The 24,377-nt window shown below is 46.5% G+C and overlaps 1 protein-coding gene across 2 annotated transcripts in view; it reads left to right on the forward strand.

Annotated features, from left to right (window-relative positions):
- Positions 1-24,377, forward strand: part of LOC146788805 (endothelin receptor type B-like) — an 84,538-nt gene that overhangs the window by 9,420 nt on the left and 50,741 nt on the right. The window lies entirely within an intron of this gene.

A 24,377-nucleotide genomic window follows, 5' to 3' on the forward strand; every position in this document is an offset into this window, starting at 1 on the left:
TAGAGAGTGCATGGGCTGGATACTTGTCATCACGGGTGTCCTAGCTCCATGATAGCTTCACTGTACCCTAAGAGCCAGTGTTGGATTTGTTAATAAATGTACACAGGAGACCATTTAGAGTGTCCCCTGAAAACCTACCAAGCACTGGTGTGGTCTCTGACTAGTTTTGGCCAGCCTGCCACCCCCAGACATGTTTCCGACCTCATGGGGTGAGAGCCAGCGCTCTCAGAGGCCAAGAACAAAGCCTGCTCTGGACAGAGGTGCTTCACACCTCCTCCAGGCCAGGATGGCCTTACAGAGCGGGAAGCTTCAAAGGCGATGCCGCCTTTCAAATGCAACCCAGGCAGCTTCACATAGTAGAAGATGCCGAACCCCCTTTCCTACTCAACATTTGACAAGAGGACAGGCGGGAAAATAAGTTAAGCTAGGAGGTGTGCCCACATTCAGCCAGCACCCCCTCTAGGGTGGGGTAAGGAATATGGACACAACTTTTCCAATTCGTCCATCTTGGGGCACCAGGAATTAGCCTATCAGGGCTAGGGTAGTGCCCCTTTCCACAGGAAGTGGTCACTTAGAGAGTGGAGACACCCTAAAGGTAGGTAGCCGATTGGCTGCTACCTGTCACTGATTTTAACGCCCTTAAATTTAGAATCCAGGTGACATCCCTGGACCTTGCAACTCAGATTCATTGGAATCAGAGAAGAAAAGGACAAAGAAGAGCTGCTGTTCCAAGGACTGAAGCCCTGCTGAAGAAAATTGGTGCCAAACCTTGCTTGCTGCCTTAAGGACTCGACCACTGTGGTGTGCTGTCTTGTCCTGCAACTGTGAGGCTCCAGCCTTCTACAAATCACCAAGGAACTCCATTGGAGCAGAGGTACTACTCCCCTGCTGTCCACAGGCAAAGAACCTGCAAAGTCTGGTTTGTCGACTTGCTGCTCCCTGGCGACCCCGGTGAAGCATCCCAACCAAAACAGGTACATCTTCTCCGAAGGGTCAGATCTGTCTCCCCACCAAGTGTGAAGACACTAGGACCTACCAGAGCTGTGCCGAACCAATATCTGGGGTACCAGACCCCCTGCCATGTTCACCAAATTGAAGAGTCCTATTGACTATTTCCTTTGCACACATTAAGTTGTTATGTAACTATTGCTATTTTCTTGACTATCATACCGTCACGTAACTATTGTTATTTTGTCTATTACTATGACTCTGCCACTATTGCACCCCCTAATATGTGTTGTTTCCCTCTGTAAAGCGATCTGATACCCTCTAGGGTCAAGTTCGCGCTATAAAAAAAACGTTCTAAATAAATAAAAAAATAACACAACATAACATAAGTAAGGCTTCCAGTTTTCCGTTTTTACTGATTTTTACAGATAAATACAGACAGAAAACAACGTGTTTCCTGTCTGTATTTATTTTTAAAAGCGGAAAAATACGGAAAATTATGCTTCTTGTGGGTGACTCTCCATGTTGTCTTTCATGCTTTCCAGGGCAACAGCTGAGCAGATACACCGAATGGGAAGTTAAAAAAGAGGTTCAGATTTCCCTGAATACAGTCATGTGTTAGCATAGATTTGTATTATAACACTGATATTTACCTGTGGGTGAAAGGTTTGGCTATATTTGGCTGCTTAATTTACTAAAACGCGACTGGGAGCAGAGTATGAGTGCATGTTTATCAGTTAAATAAATATGGAAATGTACTGTGCTATGACTCTATTTACTCCCAAAACACAAAATAAATATGGATAAATACAGACGGAAATGTTAATATAATAAATATCATAAAACCGGGAGGCCTGCACAGAAGATAACCCAACATAGCATAACATATAACATAACAAATCATAATATAACACAAAATAACATAACACATAACATAACACATAACATGATACATAACATAACACATAACATAACAAAACATCACATCCTAGGAAGGGGTGTGGGATGCTGAGGACAGTGAGTAAAGTCCATCACAGAGAATGTTTGGCCCACCATGAAACAGTGCAGGAGAACGCCTATGCCATGTGTGTGCAAAGCACGTTCCCCCGTTTGTGCAGGTCCGTCACCGCGGTTTGTGATGCGGTATTTGGTTGTGTGTCATATTGTAGAGGCTTATATCCTATTAGCCAGTGGCTGGTAAGCCTGGAGTCCAGTAATGTGCTGTGAAGTGTTGGATTACATGGGACAGTGGTTGACGGCATCTTGTTAGAGACAAGTGTGGACCATGGCAGGCATGGTTGCAAGCACTGGTTGCATCCATGCAGGCAACCATGGATGGCTTCAGGCGGTTCTGATGGTCTGAGGTTTGTGTGTGAGGGGGAGGGTGTGTGTGTGTGTGTGTGTGTATGGGTGAGGTGTGTGAGTGTGGGTGTGTGGGGTGTGTGTGTGTGGGGTGTGTGTGTGTGGAGAGGGTGTGTGTGGGGGGGTGTATGTGTGTGTTTTTGTGTGTAGGGTATGTGTATGTGTCTGTGTGTGTGGAGCTGTGTTGGGGAGGGGGGTGAATGTGTGGTGTGGTGTGTGTGTGGATGAGCATGTGTGCCTGTGTATGTGTGTGCATGTTTTTGTGTGTATGTAAGTGTGTGTGTGTGGTAAGTTTAAATGAACCTCTCTATCATGATTCCTATGTAGGTTGTTGATATGCTGTGGGTGTGTCTGTGTATCTGGAATGGATGCACCACTGAAATAACAAACTTTAAGCTTGTTGCACAGCTTGGAGCCGTGTTGTGTGCATGACGGTAACAAGACATGTGTCTCATGTGTACTGTTCTTATAAGGTAATGAGTCCGTATATGCCATTGAGGCTGTCTGCTTAGCCTGTGGTCCTGGGACCCCTGGGGGTCAGCAACTGCTTAGAACATTAAATAATATTAACAGATTGCACGAAAAAACTCTCAACTGAGGCTGACCACGGGTTCAGCACCTCTATCCCAGTAAAGCAATAATTAGGAGTCCTGTGCAATCCACCTCCGAGACCCGTCGCACTTGGACCTCACTGGAATCCAGACAGATAGATTTGAGATCGTGGAGGGAGCACCAAGAATGAAGTCACACTCTATAAGTCCTTCAATTTCTTTTATTCTTCTTAGTAACACACATAATAGGACATCAGCCAACACGTTTCGTTCCTTTCAAAGGAACTTCATCAGGGCTAAATATATAAAAAATGAATTACTGTGAAACGTCAAGTGTTAAGGATCCGAAAGTATATAAAATAGAAAGTAACGAAACGCGTTGGCTGATGTCCTATTGTGAGAAGTTGGCCTGGTATATGCTGTCCACTAATTAAAGTAGGCACCCTGTACCAGTCCAAGCAACCCTTTATGGTGATAGGTTAAAGACAACCTTTATTGAAAGCTATCCTAGTGGTAGCTATGGAGAGCAGCCTTCAGGCTAAGTCTTGAAGGAATGTAAAGCAGCTTGTTTTACCAGTCTATAGTCTCTTGAATGACCAAATGAAAGGACAACCACACCAGGTATATATTTAAAATATATGTTTTTAAGATAAACCACACCCCTCTAGTCTCTATATGAGGCTGGAGTTCGAAGTACTTAAATTACAAGTCAGTATTCAACAGTAAAAAGCCCAAATACACCTTTTGGGCCCTAGGGGCGTACCAAACCATATACCAATAAAGTGGTATAAGAACCACGACTGAACTAGACACAAGGCCTAGAGCCTTTAGAAGTGCTTGGGCCCAAGGAACCACCCAAGGTAGTGACGTAGGGGACCCACGGGGGACGCGTGCAGTGTTAGAATCCAGGCGCGAATCGCCGTTAACTTCCATGGGGAAAGTCGCGTTCGGAAAATTACAAGTAAAGGACACTTAGAGGACGACTACAAGCAAACCTTTTTGGACTTAGAGGTGTCTAGAGCCAACACCCATGGGAGCACCGGAGTACTCGTGTTACCTCACCCAAGGAAGCCGGGTGCATAGGTGTCTTTTGGTGTCGGGTCATGGCGTTGTTTTCAATGGAAGCTGGCAAAGAAGTGCTGCTGCCATGAAGAGGGGAAGTGTCCAAAGAGATCCAAGCCTGGATCAAGGATGGAATGAACCTGAAAGCAGAGGGGACAGAGTCTGGGTCACTTACCAGTGACCAGGGGCACGATAGTCCAATGCCCACAGATGTCAGGTGCTTCAGGTGAGTTGACGGGTGTCTTGACTCTTCAGCCACGAGGTCCAGGAGGCGTCACAATGACCAGGAGCTGGATTCGAGCTGTCCCACGAAGTCTGTCGAGTGCTGCGGTGTCGGCGACCAGAATGGACCCAACAAGCCTTGGCAATGGTAAGTCAAGTGGAAATAGAAGAAGGTCGTTGGTGCAGACCAGCAAGGTCTGGGGGACTCACCCAGCAAGGGAAAGTCAGGACACCTCTGGAGCAACCAGCAAAGTCCAAGCAGAAAAGGAGTTGCCTTCGTGGGGGACCCACTAGCCAACGGGCTAGCGATCGCGAAGGAGCCTCAAGCGGTTGCACTTGAAACTGGCCCACGGGTCACTCGTGGAGTGGAGGCCAGAGATCTTCAGTGCAGTCGGTGCTCAAGGCTGGGGCTACTCGGAGCCTAAAGCACAACTTCGAGTAAGACCAGGAAGATGATGTACCGGCAAAAGTACACGGTGTCCAGGGGTCACGGTTCCACGTCACCCACGATAGCCACGGGCCTCAGCTTTGCTGTGGACTTAGGGTAGCCTCTGGGAAGTCTGGAAATCCACCTCTGGTGATGCAAAGACTTCGGAGTCCGGCAGGAGCTTCAGAGTTGCAGACCGGACAGTTGCTTCTTTGGTGCCTGCCAAGCAGGGGAGTCACTCCTTGACCCCAAGGGAGATTTCTTCAGTCTTCTAGTCGAAATAGAAAGTCGAAGGTCCAGGATATGTGTTGCAGAGTTTCGCCCAGGGTTATCTAAAGTCTCAAGGACTGGGTTCCTATACTTATACTAAGATAGGGGGTTGGACATACTCTGTGGACCCTCCTATGGGAGGGTTTGGAAAGAGGGGTGGTTACACCCATTTCCTTTGTCCAGTTTCGTGCCAGACCAGGGGCAGGTAGCCCCTGCAACCGGTTTGAACTGGACTATGCACAGGGACACCAAGTGTGCCCCCAGTGCAGGACTTCAAAGCACCAGAGAGTGCTCCCTCCCAACCCCAATACACATCTGCCTGTCTGGGGAGGTAGTTACACCTCCCTGTGACATGAAACCTATTGTCCAGGCCTCCCCTGCCAGAGTTTCGGTCAGCAGCAGGAGGCCAGACCCGTGTCTCTGGCAGTGGCATCCATTTTGTGATGCCAGGGCTCTTGAAAGTCTTTACCGGGTAGACCAGTGTGAACATGTCTCTCCCACTAGAAGAGTGGAATGCTACCCCTGCCACCAGAACTGGCAGGGGGATAGTATTCCAAAGTGTTTGACACCAAACACGACATGAATCCGTGCAGCCAGTCCAAAGTTAGCATTTACCGCGAGGTTATAATGCACTTAAGTGTATATGGTCAGGCTGCACCACAAACAGCATCGGAGGAGGTACTCCGAACGCTGCAGAGGGGCTCTGCTCATGCAGGGGCACCCTCTCACATAAAAACCAAGCACTCTGCCTTCAGGATTATTAAGGCCTGCCATAGGAGTGACTTATAGGTTTTAAATGTGTGTGCAATGGTAGTGATATAGGTAGCCTATACCACAGTAAGGGGTGAATGCACCACCTTACCCAGGCTGCAGTAGCAGACCTGTGGTGTCATTTTGGAGTGCTTCCCAGGGGTGGCATAATACATGCTTCAGCCCCTGGTAGGCCTCTGATGTACCTATGCCCTGGGTACGTAGTATACCATATACTAGGGACTCATAAGGCACTCCAGAATCCAATTAGAAATGTACCTAATGTACATGGAAACCATTTTAGAGAGGAAGCAGCTAGGATGGGGTCCTGATTAGGAGGGCCACAGCCAGAGTAAGGTCGAAAACAGTGAAACAACAGCAAAAAAGTGGGGGTACACATGTGAAGCAGATCCTACTCTCCTACACCTATTATTTGTGTTACTAAGAAGAAGAAAAAAAATTGAAAGGACTTATAGAGTGTGACTTAATTCTTGGTGCTCCCTCCACGATCTCTAATATTAAAAGATTAATAAGGTGTTGGTACATAAAGAAGCAAAATAAAAAAAAGGAAAATTTAAAAACATTTTGTAAATTTGAAGGAATTTGAAATTGGAGGCTAAAAATGAAGTTAGTATCCCCATTTTGATTGCTAGGAGCAGGCCAATTGGGTCAAACAGAATGTAGTATGGAATACGGGTGGCCTCAATTGAATTTATAAAAGCCCCTAACTTCCCATTAAAATTAAAATGTATATTTTTTTATATCTGTTTGTGAATTTAAATAAAATATTTCAGCAGTTTTTTTGCATATTTGTGTGTATTGTTTGTGGTTCAAATCATCATAATTGCTTAGACTGAGGTCAATAATGCCTCAGTGGGGGACCCCGGATTAGAGTAATGATTAAGCGGGCGTCCACAGCAGTCAAAGGGTTAAGAATCACTGGCTTAGACAACTAGTACCCATCACTGGTAAGGCGGCTGTTGTTTCCATATTTTTAAACAAAATAAGGTAGTGGAAATGGAATGATTGAATAAATTAATTAAAGCGCTTATGGACTACGCGCCGTTCGTCAAGATCCAGTCAAGAGCGTGAGCTCACGATGACAGCTAAATGTTTGGGGCCTTATTTATGAGCCCTTGCGTCACTTTTGCACCAGTATAACATAATGCGCTATGTTGTGCCATATTTACGACGTGACGTATCTAAGCAGATGCGTCACTTCATAAACGCCTGTGCTACATTATACCTGCGTCAGGCATAATGTATGCAGGGTGGGCGTTCCCCTGCAAGAAAGGGTCGTACGAGTGGTGCATTGAAATCTATAACATTTCACTGCGCCACTTCTAGGACGCCAATGCATCAAAACCTTACGCCTGCCTCATGGCAGGTGTAAGGGTGACGCAGACCCTTTCACATTGCTGGAGTTGTGTCTGTTTTCAGACACAATTCTGCAATGCGCCTCTTTTGCGCTGTCAGATACGCCAGTAATACTGAAGCATCTGTCATTCCTTGTGCCATGATGCATCATACAGTAAATATGATGTATCCATCATGTCGCAAGTGGGGCGCACTGAGAAGTGTTGCATCGCTGCATTCACGCAGCGATGCGTCACTTCTCATAAATGAGGCCCTTGGAATTCAGCCTTTCTTTGAAATTCTGGTGAAATGTACCAGCCCAGTGTCTTGAAAATGTAAAGCCCCAGTGCTCATGATAGTGCTTCACTCACGGAGCTACATTTCTAGGCACACCCAGTGTTAGTAGCTGTGGGAAACGAAGCCTCTGGAATCAAGAGACTGGTTCAGAGTTGGGTGAAAATGGAAGCTCCCCTAACTTCTGGAAGCCATGCTAGACCCAGAGGAGGAGGGTTTACCCCATCGCTGCGCTTTACTTGATGCCCTGGGCTGCATGGCCTAGGCACCCTCACTCTAATGCATCAGCCTGTCTGATCCCCCCAGAGTCTTGTCCTGCTTCATATGCCACATCACATCATGTTATATCGTCTGTTATGTGTATAGAACATGCACCTTTAGTAGGGCCTTGTGGCACTTTGGAGTTTGAGGCTTTCACGCTCTGGTCTCAAGACTTCCATCAAAGAGCTGGTAGTTTGATTGGATAAGCATTGCTGAATATGTGAGTAATATGAAGCTTTTGTAATGCACTATGATCCGTCTAAGCACATTGTTGTGGGAATTCACTGAATGTTCCCCACAGAACGGCTGAGGCCTTATAGAGAAAAAGGTTTATATTGAATGGAATTCATCAAGGACGTAAAGCGGGAGTACAAAGTAGGTGTTTAAATATCGATTATGCCTGCCTAATCAAAGTTAATAGTGGTCCATCATATTTAGTTACTCAGAAGAGTTGTAGAAACCTTTGGTCCTGAAGAAGGGGGAGGCAACCATTAAATCCACCGAAACGCGTTGACGTATTTTAATCCACAATCAACCCATACACTGTGCAAATACAGATGAAGTACTGTTTCTTGATCGTGAAGTGATACTATTGGAGACGTGGAACTTTGCTAAAAGCCCATTTAATGTGTCTTTTTTTAGTTCTTCCAGAGATGTTTTATGTTATGTGCAATGTGTTTATTTGTGGGTCTATATTTATTGTCATGATTTTTAAATACATTTATATATTGAGAATAAGCGAGAAAATGAGTTTTTGGCACAGGATTACACAATTGTGTTATATTTGTCTGTATAGTGCTATATATCATTTGTTTAGACATAGCCTTGGGGCAGGTAATACTTTTGGTTGGGGTCCTGGTGGTGCCTCAGTACCAGGAAGTTGCTGCTCAGAAGAAGGACTGCCACAGATCCTAGGTGACACCGACTGAACCCATCTATACGACATGACTTGCCTCGCTCATCCTGAGGGTGCGGCATGGAACCCCAAAGTATCCCCGAAGTATGAGTTGAAGCCTCGCTCATCCTGAGGGTGCAGCATGGAACCCCAGAGTATCCTCGAAGTAGGAGTTGAAGCCTTGCTCATCCTGAGGGTGCGGCATGGAACCCCAGAGTATCCTTGAAGTATGAGTTGAAGCCTCGCTCATCCTGAGGGTGCGGCATGGAACCCCAGAGTATCCTCGAAGTATGAGTTGAAGCCTTGCTCATCCTGAGGGTGCAGCATGCAAACCCGAGAATATCCTCGAAGTATGAGTTGAAGCCTCGCACATCCTGAGGGTGCAGCATGGAACCCCAAAGTATCCTCGAAGTATGATTTGAAGCCTCGTTCATCCTGAGGGTGCAGCATGGAACCTAGTGTATCCTCAAAGTATGATTTGAAGCCTCGCTCATCCTGAGGGTGCAGCATGAAACCCCAAGAGTGTCCTTGAAATATGATTTGAAGCCTCGCTCATCCTGAGGGTGCAGCATGGAACCACAAGAGTGTCCTCGAAGTATGAGTTGAAGCCTCACTCATCCTGAGGGTGCAGCATGGAACCCCAAGAGTGTCCTCGAAATAGGAGTTGAAGCCTCGCTCATCCTGAGGGTGCAGCATGGAACCCCAAGACTGTCCTCGAAGTAGGAGTTGAAGCCTCGCTCATCCTAAGGGTGCGGCATGGAAGACCAGAGTATGCTTGAAGTATGAGTTGAAGCATTTGCACCTGTGCTTGTAGAGTCCTGTAGTACTCACCTCTGTGCATCCCGCTCAAGCGCCCAGGGGCATCAGGGTGCTAGGGAATCCTGGCTGCATCTTGCGGAACCTGACATGGGTCAGCGTCAAAGAGACAAGTATTCCCCACTGTCAGAGGGGGGCTTCAACCAATCCAAAGTAGTCCCCATGCAGTCCAGGCTGGGCAAGCTGTGCTTGCTTGCCATGTCTGTAGCTTGTATTGACGACCATCAGTCTGATCTTAGGTACATGCGAGGAGGAAAACACGTAGGAGCTATTAACCGACTACAATGGCCCGGGGAAGGGTGCATGAGGGCTATTTAGAGCTTGGCAGACTCAGTACTTGTTGCGAAGTGCCCTGTCCACCTAACTACTCTGATTAGGGTCAGGCGAACCGGCATGTTTGGCCAGCACTGGAAGGGCCTTCTCGTGTGGCATGTTGAGAGGGGTTCAGGCCTCAGAGTCATGGCCCTGGAGCGCTGTCAAGGTGAGCGGCCGACCTGGTAATCCACTGGATTATTGGTGACCCAACAGGACCAACATTCGTGGAGGCTAAAGTGCCCACCAGTTTCACAAAAGAACACGTAAGTGAAAGTGTGCGCCCAGAACTTTACCAAGGTTCTCTCTCTCCATTTAACTGGTAGGATGTTTTCACCTAGAAATGTCACCTTCCTTCATTTGAAATTTTTTTGAGAATATGATGCAGAATAAAATAGTTTGAAGCTCTGTCGCCCAATGAGCATTACTACCACGAGCATTTTGAAAACAAAACACTGAACAGTCAGGAAGAGCCAATGAGAAAAGCTGCCGAAGCTACTGGGAAACTATTAGTTTCAAACACATGCTCTTTTAAGGGAGAGTTTTAACTTGAAAATGCGTTCTAAAAATGAACAATACCTCATGTCTATGCAGTCTTGAGTCGTGGCTGTATACATCCCCAATCCGTCTGAGAGTGAAGTTTATTTCAAGAATATCTTATCATATTTCCAACATTTCCCTGATATTACGGAAGCAGAGAGTATATTATTATTTGTTCCCTTGCGCGCGCACAGCTCAGTATTTAGGTCTCGCTGAGCCAGCGCATGCGCTGCTCTGCGAGACATTTAGTTAGTGGCTTTTCAAAGTGCTACCACAATCTTTATCTGGCCTCAAGCTTGCGTTCACGAGCGCGTGCACGCTTGCAGCCGCCATGTGGCTTTAATGGCTCATTAAGCCTTGCTTTCCCAAGCGCCTCGCTCTGCCCCTCCCCACCACAGAGTGGTCCCTGTCATCACTTTCGCTTTCACGGTCGAGTCATAAGCTGGAATTCTCTAGCTTTGTCAATGTGTTTGTTTTCTTCAAAAACGATTGCACGTTTTCCGCACGATATTACAATTCGTGCCTGGAAATCCACCTTGGTTGCTTAGCTGTCCTTCCAAGCTGTCTACGGTCTCTCCTGCCTCTCGTCCTCCTTTGCATCTTGAAAGAGTCCCCCGAGACCACGGCTTTGCTGGCGATATCCCCAGGCCTCAAACGAGCAAATGTCGCATTTCCCACTGAAGCGTTTCTTTTTTTGATAACCAACCCCCGCCCTCCTGAACGGCAGGAGATGGCCAGCTGCTCAAGTGCCATCTCTTCCCCCTGGCAGCATGTGTCCCACGGAACCCCGCCCCCATCTCCCAGAGTGTCCCAAGTCTGCGCTCTATGAATTTGAGGACAAGCAATATTGTGACAGTAGCGAGGAAGGATAGTCTCTCTGGGACCAGTCCAACGAGAGGGGTCTCGGGGCTCTGAGAGCACGGTACGTACTACTTGTTTGCAGACTTCTCACTAGAAAGTAAATATTGCACAGTGCACATCAGACAGCACAGTACAGAGTGGGCCACAGAGTACCCAATAGATGGCATAATATGGGGACACCCGAGTGAGCATGCATACACCATTCATTACCCTGAGCCGCCATAGCGTCAAGGGGCGTGCATGTCATTGCCTCCTTTTTTCATTTTTATTTTTCCCAATACTGCACAACCTCAGCAACAACCATTTTGTTTGCCAATGCTGTACAGCCTCGTTAATCAAGATTGCCAAGGCCAAGAGGTTGAAATGGTGAGAACAGTTGACTTTACCAATGCTTTTTTGTATTAGAAACCTGACAGCAGCATGAAGAACAGCTCTTAGAGGGGGCAAGTTTGTTTTCTAGGAGGCCTTTGAGGAGAGCTTAACTACAGTCTAATCAAGAAATCAACATAGCCTGAACTGCTAGTTTTAGATCATGTGCAGAGTGCAACATCTTTAAGCTTTTGAGCCTTGAAATATTGCAGACTTGGCCTTTAGCTTGATTGTGTCCCTCGGTGCATAAGCTGGCAGTAGGAAGACACCCATGGATTCACAATGGTAGCTATTTTGGGTGTATCACTAGCATTTGTAATGGTTTTGAACCAATATTGTTTAATTGTTCTGTCATATTATAGGGCAAGGAGAAGAAATGTAGGGCCTGATGTACTTTCCCATTTGCAAACTTGATGTACCAGCTGGTTTGCGAAGGGGGATGCAATCTGTGATGGGACCTGTGTACTAATAGTCTGCATTGCACATTGTCCATTCACAGTGTTTTAAAATGACCTGCCTGAGGAACATGGACATGTTTGCAGCAGCCTTAGAGCCCACTGTAATATTTGCCATGCTGTGAACATGTTATGAGCAGTCTATACAGGGATCTCTGCCACAAATCCAGGGCTCCACTGTCATATCTTGTTACTGTATGAATCGGTCACCTGCAGGTTTTACACGTGTTCTACAGAAGGCCATTTACCCTCCAAGAAATTTTAAGACGATTCAAACATTTTACCGGAGTTTCCACTCAGATCTCTGCAGCAAGTGCTTTAACCAGATGAGTTTTCTTGCCAGAGTCATACTCCAAGAGTTGCGGTTTACACATACACCTCAGCAGCCGGTGCCTTGTCTTCCTAAAACATCTTACCATTGGTACATAACTGTCAGACTGAGGTAAAAAGTGGTTTGCAGAAAAAACTAACACTGGCAAAGTCCGTAGGTCTGGCTTGGCGAGCATGCAATGCATTAATATTTATTTGCTATATGTTTACTTCAAACATGAAGCATGCATAAAATTGGCTAACACATAAAAATCAATGAAGTGACCCAACAGTCCCGTCACCCCAGCCATGGCCTTCTTTGAGGTGGCTGTGCACATCTGACCAGGCACAGTTCTATCACTCAGGGTTCAGGAAGCCAATGGGTTGAGTTGTCTGAGCGATTGCCCCATGTTGTACGCTTTGGTGTGTGGAAGCGAAACATGAATGACAGCTGAATAGGCCAATGACTGAAGACAGATTATCCAAAGCCCCTGTGTGTATGTGTTTTCATTATGAATCTTTCTGAAAACAGAAGGCTGACGAGACAGCTAAAACAGCCCATAGGGCACACTTAAAAATTGCTTGGTTGCACTCATATGTGTTAGAAAAGGGTCAACAGAGGGGTACTTCTCTTCCAGGATTTTTCTTTAATCAGAAATGGCAATTCTATATGTTGGGTGCGATATAAAAACAAGCATTGGCATAGCCAATAGGTCTCGCTTTTGGGACCTTATAAGTATTTAGTTATGCAGCACAATATCCTTGGTGCAACAACATCAACTGTTGCATGGCTAAACACTTATAAGGTCCCAAAGGCGAGACCTATTGGCTATGCCAATGCTTGTTAATAAATGGAACATGTCACCCCAGATGGACGGTATTAGTTATTAACTGGCCGGGCTGGTGCAGACATGGACAGGGTTCCGGTGGTTCCTCTGTTGAATACTTGTAAAGTGTTTAGTTAAGGGTCAAAGAGGAGGCCCCGGATGTGACCACAGCTCTCCCTGACACTGCTGTGGTGTTGGGAAGATACTCGCAGAGGCAGAGAGGAGGTGAACAGTTCTTCAAGAGAGCAGAAGGGCCCAGGACAACCTTCATCCTCACTGGTTAAATAATCGGGCATCGTGAGAAATTAGATCACCAAATGCAGAGCAGAAAATGAATTGGAGCGCTTCTTTCTGGGGGGCGTGTCGGTGGTGAAAGTGTGCCCGGCTGGTGTTCGAGGGGCTCTGCTGGGTAGCTGCTGGGTGTGGCTTCGACAGACTGGATGGGTTGTATTTTAGGGCCCGACTTACATCTCGGCGGATGAGTTACTCCGTCACAACCGTGACGGATATCCCGTTCACCGAAATATAAATCCCATTATAACCTATGGGATTTTCAGCGGACAACATATCTGTCACCGTTGGGACGGAGTAACCCGTCTGCCCAGTGGTCGAAGTTGGGGGGATCTGAGGGGCACGATGTGCCCATACTTTTTTAATTTTAGAAATATAGTTCCCCTACTTTTTATGAAAAGACAACTGTCCAAGGACGGTTAATTCTGAGAGTTGAAATGCTTCAGCGGCAGTGTAAGGCAGGGAGTCTCCTGTGCTGTGAAACCAAGGGCGCGGCAGACAGCTAAACAAGCCTTCCTGCCTGGGCGCCGCTGCCTGATAGAAATGGAAACGTGCGCAGCAGGTCAATCCGTAAATGTAAAGGGTGCTTGGAAGCCCGTATTGGCTTCAATTTATGGAATCACTTGAAGCTTCCTGATGACACATTTTTTCTTTTTGAGAGGCAACGTAAGGGAACCACTGGCTAAGCTGTGAAGTGTGAGCTTTTCAAGCACAGTTAAAAACAAGCATTGGCATGGCCAATAGGTCTCGCCTTTGGGACCTTATAAGTGTTTAGCCATGCTACAGTTTATGTTGTATATTTAGTAACAACAAGGGCACCCAGAAAAAAGTCAGCCAGGGACCCTGGGAATTAAGTAATTCTAAGCAACAATCGTCCCTAGACAAAAAAAGAGTAGCATTAGTGATAAATAAGGACCCAATCAGTACTTATATTTTGGGAAACTTGTCCAGCCGGACAGAGGTCATGAGTTTTACTAATATAGTAAAAAAAACGAAAGAATTTCAAAGATTCATAAAGTGGGACACAAGCCTGTGTCCAGTACATACATTAGGCCAAGGAGGCAAAAAAGGTTCAGGCATGGAACATTGTTTGTTATGGGTAGCATAAATAATGGAGAAACAAACAGTACAAACAAACAACACCCTTATGTGTCACAATCAAGGTTTTTACAACATATCGGGTATTTGTGAGTGTCGACGGCGTTTCGATCCTACTAAGTAAATGCAAGGATCATCATCAGGACAAAAGACAATAATGCCTGTAAGGTACAACCTCAGCAGCGGTTGTATCAGAGACGATATTGTTGGTATGAAACGGGGGTCGTGGCCGATGGGCAAGGAAATTGTGTGCCTAGTCTTGAAATGGACAAGGGACAGCGGAACCTCATGGAGGTTACGAGGTTAGTACGATAGTTAGAGAATAGGCACACAATTTCCTTGCCCATCGGCCACGACCCCCGTTTCATACCAACAATATCGTCTCTGATACAACCGCTGCTGAGGTTGTACCTTACAGGCATTATTGTCTTTTGTCCTGATGATGATCCTTGCATTTACTTAGTAGGATCGAAACACCGTCGACACTCACAAATACCCGATATGTTGTAAAAACCTTGATTGTGACACATAAGGGTGTTGTTTGTTTGTACTGTTTGTTTCTCCATTATTTATGCTACCCATAACAAACAATGTTCCATGCCTGAACCTTTTTTGCCTCCTTGGCCTAATGTATGTACTGGACAAAGGCTTGTGTCCCACTTTATGAATCTTTGAAATTCTTTAGTTATTTTTACTATATTAGTAAAACTCATGACCTCTGTCCGGCTGGACAAGTCTCCCAAAATATAAGTACTGATTGGGTCCTTATTTATCACTAATGCTACTCTTTTTTTGTCTAGGGACGATTGTTGCTTAGAATTACAGTTTATGTTGTTGCACCAAGGATATAGTGCTGCATAACTAAATACTTGTATGTTCTGAAAGGCGAGACGTATTGGCTATGGCAATGTTTTAATAGCATATCTATATTCTAAATAATACTACAAAGTAATGAATTGTGTGCTACTGAAAAATCTTGTTCTAGCTTTTTTGCCTAAAAAGCAAATGTGGAACAGCTTTTCAATTAGTTTCAATGCTAAAGTAGCCTGAAGGCTAAAAATACAAAATGTACCTTCTGAGCAATGTGCAGTAATATTTTTTAAGCATACATAAAACACCCAATTAGAGCTTGGTAGTTTGGATTTTATTTTTTAGCTATTGGCATTGCTAATATGTGTTGTTTTTTTGGCACCTTATAAGTGTGTAACCAAAGATATTGGCAATGGTTTGTCCAGTAATAACTGACAAATGTTTGTTAGTTTAAATTTTATTGCAAGAATTTTTAGTTAGCATTTTTGGTACTTTAAAGTAAGTTGAGTGGAAAAAATAAATATTTATGATGTACATTTATACATGTTTTATAAATATATTAATTCTGTTGCAATATATATATTAATATTTTTGTAATAATGCCATTGCAAAATATTACTTCATATGTCTGCGGTAAATATGGCAAAAGTGCATCGGATAAGTCTTCCACATCTGTATTGATCATAAACCAGTCCATTAGAAGTTCATTGCTAATATCCATAGATTGATATGTTTCAGTATTGTGCACTTATGTTGTTATTGTAGATGCCCCCAGAAATCTGGGCACACGCAGCAGCCACAGGTTCAAATTAAAGCAGGGCTGACTCTAAGTTTCATCCTTCCTATAACTTGAGAAGAGAGGCAGCATGTGCTAGGAGAGAGCGCTTGTTTATATGGTGTGTGTAGAGAGCAGCCCCTGTTTTAATGTATTATACAAAAATACAAAATACGATTATTTTTAGTGCAGCTGCTAGATATGTAGCACAGTTATTGGCAGAGATCAACAAGCCACAAATTTGTTTAGGAAAAGACGGTTAAAAAGGGAGGGCGAGGGTGAGACAAGAATGGGGAGAGAGAGTAAGCAAATATAAACAAGCATTGGCATAGCCAATAGGTCTCGCCTTTGGGACCTTATAAGTGTTTAGCCATGCAACAGTTGCATAACTAAATACTTATAAGGTCCCAAAAGCGAGACCTATTGGCTATGCCAAGCGGTCGTGCGGCCACGAAAGTGATCGCGATCAAACATCAAAGCGGCCGAGTGGCCGCGAAAGTGAAAGTAATCTCGGTCAAGCGCGGCGCGCGCGCCCGCACACATGCACTGTAGCTCTAGGCTACAGTGGTAGCACTTTTTGGAGCCCTCTCAAAAAGTCTCGCCAGACCAGCTCATGCGCTGGGTCAGGCGAGACCTAAAAAGCGGTTGTGCGGCCACGCTAATTAAAAACAGATGGCCCCAGAAATCTGTGCGCACACAGCAGCCACAGGTTCAAATTAAAGCAGGGCTGACTCTAAGTTTCATCCTTCCTATAACTTGAGAAGAGAGGCAGCATGTGCTAGGAGAGAGCGCTTGTTTATATGGTGTGTGTAGAGAGAAGCCCCTGTTTTAATTTGAATTGATAATGTGCCCCGGTAACGTTATATAAATAAATGTAAACAAATAAAACCAGGCTAGGCACGGGGAGATTAAGTGATTGTTATTGGCAGTGACCAACAAGCCTCAAACTTGGTTAGGTGGAGACAGTTAACAAGGGAGGGTGAGGGTGAGACAGGCAGGAGAGAGAGAGTAAACAAAGACAAAAAAGCGGGCGCAGCCACGCTAATTAAAAACAGATGGCTCCAGAAATCTGTGCGCACACAGCAGCCACAGGTTCAAATTAAAGCAGGGCTGACTAAGTTTCATCCTTCCTATAACTTGAGAAGAGAGGCAGCATGTACTAGGAGAGAGCGTTGGTTTACATGGTGTGTGTAGAGAGCAGCCCCTGTTTTAATGTATTATTGAAAAATACATTCTAGCAGATACTTTAAACAAAGTACGATTTTTTTAAGTACAGCTGCTAGATATGTAGCACAGTAATTGGCAGAGATCAAAAAGCCACAAAGTTGTTTAAAAGGAACCGGTTGACAAGGGTGGGCCAGGGTGAGGCAGGCAGTGGAAGGGAAAGTAAAGAAATATAAACAAGCGCGTGCAGCCATGTTAATTACAAACTGATGGCCCCTGCGCGCCGCTGCTCGCTCCCGCAAGGTGGATGCCACCACAAGCACGAGTGCTTGAAAAGTGCAGACCGAATTCTAAAGGTCGTCTCCTAAGGCAGCGCAAGCGCGCTGCACTAGGCTCGACCTAAAAAGACTGCACTATGTACAGTCTGCAAGAAATCTGTATTTTGGAAACACTTTTTATCTTAAACCTTTTTGCACATTCTGTAGCAGGCTATCTTATACTGTGACTAATGCAAGTTTAAAATTATGACTTACAGGTTCCCAGTGCTTTCTGTCACAGACTGGGGCTCATAGCACTAAACATACACAAGTCACTAGTCTCCACTGCACCAACCAGAATTCAATGCTGTGGCGCTCTGGTGCAGTGCACTATCTGACAGAGGTTTCATAATGTATGATAGTGCATTTCCCACGGAATAACAAAACTTGTATTTAACTTTCATTTAAGCAGTGCATTATGTTATATGTGGTTAGTGGAGGGTGAAAGACCGAACAAAGTTACAGAATATTTTGTTGTTAGCCACACCTTTGACCATGCCCACATGTTCACCCACCCCACCCCTTGCACTCAGCATCACAGTTCCCATACTTTTTTAATTCACTTCGACCACTGCGTCCGCCAAGATATAACTCAGGCCCCTAGTTATTTTTTACCCTACGATGGATTCTCAATTTGCTTTTCACTCACATCCTCCCTTTAGATTTCGTTGACACTCCTGTCGGGTTTCTATACTCTTTGTCCTATTCCACATTTGTATTTTCCCCGCCTGTTTTCTCCTTTGTAGACTTCCACCGGTTCCCAGGGAAAGAGGTCATGCAGATGTCTCGGTAAAAGCTATTGCTCCATCAAAGATGCTCATTTCACAGGATGTTCTGACCTCTGACCCTGACAGTCCAAGGTTTGCAGCTGACCTGAGCTGATCCTGTGTCTGCACAGCCCGCCGGATCCTTCCAGAGTGGTTTCCAAGAATCACCTTCCGATACTCTCTGATTGTGGACATTCTGGGGTATCTTGCACCTATTTCTGTAGGTATTCATGTACATCTCTGGTGTCACAAGGCCTAAATGTCTCCAAAGAAGGAACACTCTCTCTGATCACATCTCTGCCTCTGGCCCCAACTCTCCCACTGGTCCAGGCGACCTCAGCCTCTTCGAGTGAAGGGTCCCTCTTCCAGTCCCCTCTGGCAGACACATCCACTGGGGCTCCCCTGTGCAGTCAGACTAAGACATAAGCTGCCTTGCATATCCACGTGGTAAATGAATGATGGCATTAAGAATAGTGTACAATATATTGAGTGAGGAGCAGATGGTCACTTTTCTTTGAATTGTTTGAGCAAGATTGAAACTCCAAAAACATCATCAATTACCTTCAACTGTATCATTGATTTACATAGTAAATATGAGATAATTACAAATCTACCTGATTAATGACAAATTATGGAACGCAAATTTGCTTTAGAGGGAAACAATATATCGATTTACATGAAATTCTTGACATTTTGGATAAAGATTGCAACCTATTTTTTCACTTATTTGGCTTAGGTGCTCATTCCAAACTTTGCAGTACGGCAAAATGTGCAGTACAAGAGTTTGTGCATACTTTGTGCGAACCCCCTTTTAAAAGCTATGTGCCAAGTGTGCAAATTGCACCTCACTTTACAAAGGCTGCATGTTGGAAAGGCGTTCGCCGGAGGGGGGTTCGGTACACGTCTTGCCCATCCCTTTGACCCACCTCTCCCAAGTAGGCCGAACCAGGCGCGCACACCCTGAACTTACACTACGAACAGAGGGACACCACACATATTCTTTGTAGGACGATAGTTTCCTTTATCGAAGGTTTCAAGGGATCTTTATGATCCAAGGAGTAAGTAGTACATCAGCGGCACAAGATACTACAAATCGGTGGTAGGGGAATGGGGGTAGCGGGACAGCCTTTGAAGGTAGTGTCTCTGCAAAGTACCCTGCGGATAGCTCACAATCCTCGAGCTGGAGGGTGTTGGTTCTCTGGGCGATCTCTTGCCAATTCGTACTCGAGGGGAGCGCCGCGAGTCACTCAGCAGGCACAGGTAGTCGGAGTTCGGGAGCCGCGATCTCGTCAGCAGGGCTCAGATGGTTCAATGGCTGGGGGCCGCGAGTCACTCAGCAGGCCCAGGTGGTTCAGAGTTCGGGAGCCACGATCTCGTCAGCAGGGCTCAGATGGTTCAATGGCTGGGGGCCGCGAGTCACTCAGCAGGCCCAGGTGGTTCGGAGTTCGGGAGCCGTGACAGCGTCAGCAGGCTTCGATGGTTCCAGGTCTTCTCTGCCATTCGTCCCTCCGGCACCCCCTATTATACTCCCCCTGCCCTTTGAAGTCCGGAGTCCTCGCAGAGAGGGGTCTTTGGTGACTGAGGGGGTTCGGCGGGATTTCCTGCCGCTCGTTTCTTTGGTCTTTTCAGGTGGGTCTGGGAGGGTCCCCAGACGCTCGGCAGGCGAGGCGCCTGCTCCCCAGGGGCCTGGTGGCCGATCGAGCCCTCCCGGGGGAAGGCGATCCGAGGTGCGACTGGGCTGGCGCCTCTTGGTCTGGCTCGGGGGTTCCCGCTCCCTCGGTCGGACATGCGTGGTAGGGTGTCGAGTCTGTCGGGGACTCTGGCCGGCCCTCGGGTCTGTGTGGCTGGGGCGGCCGGAGTCGGAGATGCCGTGTCTTGGGGATGGTTGCAGGTTGGCGGGATGACCGGGAGGGCATACGCCGTGAGGCCGGTCTCACACTGCAGGACTCACCATCACCAGCATAATTCTAGCGGTGAGAAAGGAGCCACAAATGTGCAAGAACCTTCAGTAACAATTCTACAGTAAGTTATTCCTCATTTATCCCACAACAACCTTAAGTCTGCTGATACTGGCCCATAGTAGCTGTCAGACCCCCTCCAGAGGGCCACAGTGGACGCAGGGACCACTGGGCCCAGCCGTGGTGGTTGAGCCCTTTAACTCCGGGTGTCCCTGGGCCGACCCACTATGAATCCTGAGCAACTGGGCCAAGTCCACCGTCTGCACCTGGCTCACCGTGTCAGCTGTGGACGAGCAGTCAAAGGTTCCCTCAGGGGAGCGGTGCCGATACTTGTCAGTGAAAACGACTCATAACTCAAAGTGCACACATTATTGTCAATAAATCAATGTCCAGTCAAATAATTGTTGTTCTAAGAAAAATAAGTATTTTATTTCTAACTCTACACATGCAAAGAAATAAAGATGTTCATTAGCAACAACACAATCCCCTTGAGGTTGAGGTTCTAGCGCTTGTCAGGCAAATCCCTGTTCCACCCTCTCCCTTGTAGCAAGGTGGGGTTATTCCCCATTCACTGACGGCCGCATCCAGGCAATGCTTCCTACTAAGCCATACTCAAGAGTTTGTTCCCGGTCTACTCTTCAGGAACTTAGCCAAAAGCGTCTGGTGCCGCAGCACAGTCAGCAGCAAGCCCTCGGGGCCCAACAGGCCCAGTTCAAGTCTAACCCGCTTCTCTAGCATGGCAGAAGTAAGCGTTGCAGCGAGTGGCCTGACCGTGGACACCCAGGAGTTCTGATCCTGTTCGGAGAAGTCCGGCTGCTGTTAACGTGACAGCACTCGTCAGGCGCAGGCTGTCTTCCCGAGATGCTCTGCTGGCTTCCCAGGGATCAGAGACAGTTCCAGCCTGCGCAGATGTGGTAAGTTAATCCTCTCAACTGGAGCCCAGTGAGGTTGCGACGTCATCCGCAGCATCCTCCCCAGTTTCCGGGGGTCAGTAAGGGGCAGTTCTAATTGTGCGGGCTCCACTGGCCAAATGCACCCTCAGTCCTTCCTCAGGTGACAGCCCAAACCTCCTGATAGTACTGGCACCGGCGGCCCCTTCTGGCATACAGGAATGCTGAGGTACTTTACAAAATCATGCACAGATTTCTCTAGTGCAATCGCCTCGGCAGTTACGTGTTTTGCCACTTTCACAGCAGTAACTGAACGGTGGTCCACTCTGGCATACGGAGTCACCGCAATGCAGTGGTACGGGTTTGACACGTTCCACACGACACTTAGGACATGGCTCAGTCCACGGCGACACTCTCCTGCCGTATAAGGTCACCGAGTCAACAATGCAGATGGGCAACGACCTAATTGGTGCACAGCCATGTCCTCACACCTCACTCAGGGAGTCTTCTCTGTAGGGTTCCCCACTGGATCTTGCTTCCGCCAATGTTCTCCTCTTCCTCACAGGGTGCGCTGGTCTTGGCAACCAGGCAGTCAATGCTGCTCCAGGGCAGATGGTCTTGGTTTCCCTGGGTGATTTCCCCTCGCCTAGCTGGGAGACTAGCAGGCTTTGGCCCTCAGTCCTGGTCACTGGAATTCTTGCAGAGCTTCCCCTTCTCACACAGCCCAACTGGCTGCTTGGCAGATGACCAATTTTCGGTTGCTTCTTATAGTCGTTTTCCAGACACCAAATGTGATTTAAGGTCTGAGTCTTTTAAGTTTTATGTTGGGGTTCTGCCTCTTTGGAAGTGTACATTTGTCTTTTTCTTATTCTCTTTCCTCTTGTACGGTTGTCTGTCACAGCAGGCAAGACTCCAAAACTGATTGTCCCACAACACAATTCCTGGGAGTGAGCAGAGTTCACACCTGGATGTCAGCCACAGTGATATGTGCATCAAAGGGTTAATCCTGGGCTCCAAGCCCTTCTCTTTATGATTCCCATATAACTCCCATCTCTCTTCCTGAGATGTGTCCAGGCCCCTTCCCTGTGACCTATCACTGAATCAAAGAGCAATCTTTTGAAGTGTAAAGGGGGTGTCTTCCTTTTCCCTCCAATGCGTGTCCCACCCAGGTCACGGGAATGCAGCAACACACACATCTGTCTGGGTGGATTCCTCTGGTCCTCATGTCTTCACCAGGCAGGTCTGGGCCTCCCAAAATGGAACCCAGCATCCTCCATGTGATGCAGCATTGCAGACACACTTTGCCCTCAGTGAACTTTCACAGCAAACACACTCTCCAGTACTGTTACCTCCATGCAGTGTGCCATTATAGACACACATACATACAGCACACACAATCAATCTGTGCACACTATTCAGTGCTGTAGCCTCTCTGTATTGGACCAGGGTGTGCTATTTGCAAACACACTCACTACCACAACACAAACACTCACCAGGTGCGCTGCACAACACTTCACCCTTCATGTATTGAACTGCATGCAAGCACACATACACGCAGCACATGCTTCCATTGCACACGCACTTCACATCACTACATCTCTCATGTGATATGTTCCGCACAGGTATACTTAAACTCAGTACATGCTCTAACCATTCCAGTACTACTCAGTACTGCTCTAGCCCTGTAATATACCCTTCCCAGGCACACATACCTCCAGCGCAGTCATTACTCCTGCGCTGCACTGCGCAGCACTCCTCATCTACCTGATGTAGGCCAAGGGTGAGTTAAGCACGCAACAGTGGAACTTTTAAAAGGTGAGTGCACCTGTAAGGCCTCAGTACAGTGGCACAGGTTAAAAAGAACTTGTTCACTTCTACTAATCATTACACGTTACATACGCTGCCACCACCACACTTGTGCTGCTGAACTCCTGGTGAAGGCAGTAGCCTTCCACCACTATGAGGGTAGCGCTTTAGGCGGTCCAACAAGACTGCCATACGGCAACATGCCTATGTCATGGTGCACATGCATGACCTGTGTTTGCCTATGACGACAAAAATCAGCAATAGGGATCAAGACAGCGGTACAGTCGGGTGCCCGGGGCGGGGGGCGCGCCTTCACTATGCTGAGGACCTTTCTGTCCCAACAGAAGCATTATCACCGAGTTTGGATAATGCCGCCGCTTTTTGGATGGCTGAATGTTTTTTCACTATCATTTTGTATTGTTGCGGCCCTGGTTCATCGAATGATATGTTATTATTTTTATATTATCCACTCGGTTGGGATTCCAATACAAATAGTTTCACGAGAGTTTCACGAAAGGGCCAGCTCTAGGGCAATGGGGTGGGGCACCATGTTTGCAAGTATATTATGGTTTAAAAGCACCCGCAGCGGCATTCCTTGCCTCCAGCAATTATCGGCACCCTTAAAAATGTAAATATATGTTTGAAATTCTGAATTTGTGCTTTTTCAGACCAAGGGTTCTTAATTTATACTGCCTACCAGTACGGATGACATGTGACTCCTACACCTTGTAGACTTCTGTCTTATGTACCATGATTTAAACACGTATGATTGTCTCTGTGCAATGTGTGTCTGATGTAAAGCTCTCTGGCACCTCACATTGGTATGACTGGCGCTATAAAACTAAATGATCTGAGAGACAGTGGTTATGGAAACTTGAGGGGCACTGTTAAAGGGTGCTAGTGAGGGAATCCCTAACAGAGGTGGTCATTGGGGCGCCAACAAACATTGTCTCATAAGGCGCCACCTGCGCTAAAGCCTGCCCTGTTTCACGAAGAGCCATTTTGAACAGTAAAGTCCAAACCTTCGCTCTCAGTGTTGCTGTCCATGTGAAAGATGGGTTCAAACACTTGGCTTTCCTTGTCTGCTTAAAGGCCATCCATGACATGTCCTGTTGCAGGGATTCTGCAAATACACAGAACTATGCGGCAGCAAACCAGGACCTCGGCGTATTGTTGTGTACCAAAAAACCCACTTCAGCACATAGAACCCCAATCCGACTAGCAATAGTGTCTCATTTGTTCTCCGTACTACAGCGAAGCTACCAATGATTAGACAACCTAGAACATGCGACTTCGTTCCTCTCAGGAGTAGTGGGAAACAAGAACACTCTTTCGCTCAAACACTCATACTTGTCCACAACATGAGTAAACACGGTATAGTTTAAAATGTTTATTTTAACTAACGTGCTCTATAATGCAGTACACAAGCTGATACTAGCAGCAAAATGCATAAGAACAATATAATCAGCATTGTTACAATTCCATATAGCACAAAAGGGGAAATCATATTATAATGACAGTGGAAACAGGACTACAGCGCCTTACCACCCTCCCTGTGCTAAGAGCTAGTTTATTATAATTATAGAAGACCTCTAGGCTTTGTCAGGGAGACCC

Source organism: Triturus cristatus, chromosome 10 (assembly GCF_964204655.1).
Source record: "Triturus cristatus chromosome 10, aTriCri1.1, whole genome shotgun sequence".
Taxonomy (NCBI): Eukaryota; Metazoa; Chordata; class Amphibia; order Caudata; family Salamandridae; genus Triturus; species Triturus cristatus.